Source organism: Plasmopara halstedii (assembly GCF_900000015.1).
Source record: "Plasmopara halstedii genome assembly, contig: Scaffold_430, whole genome shotgun sequence".
In the NCBI taxonomy this organism is placed as follows: domain Eukaryota; phylum Oomycota; class Peronosporomycetes; order Peronosporales; family Peronosporaceae; genus Plasmopara; species Plasmopara halstedii.
This window is the reverse complement of record NW_020187350.1, coordinates 908,028-908,365: the sequence shown is the minus strand read 5'-3', so window position 1 is coordinate 908,365 and position 338 is coordinate 908,028.

The window sequence follows — 338 nt, the reverse complement described above, 5'->3', positions numbered from 1 at the left end:
GGAGCCAGAATACACCGAAAAGCTCGACCAGCTGCGACACGATCTACAAGAGTCTATTTAATGAACCGTACGAATCAACCGAGCCTTCATCCGAGAGCTCAACAAGACAGCCATCGAAAGCAACCGCATCAAGCACGTTATCAAGATTGCTGAAGAGTTCACGTACTACGCCGACATTTTTTTGCTACGAACCCAAGAAGAAGAAGCCTCGCAAGACCGAAGAAGAAGAAGTCGTTGACTATTTTTGCCAATAAAGTTTAAGTTTTGGCAATTGTATATAATAATATATTACTGATTCTGTATAAATCTTCTTCACGGATATCTAAAACATAATGGAT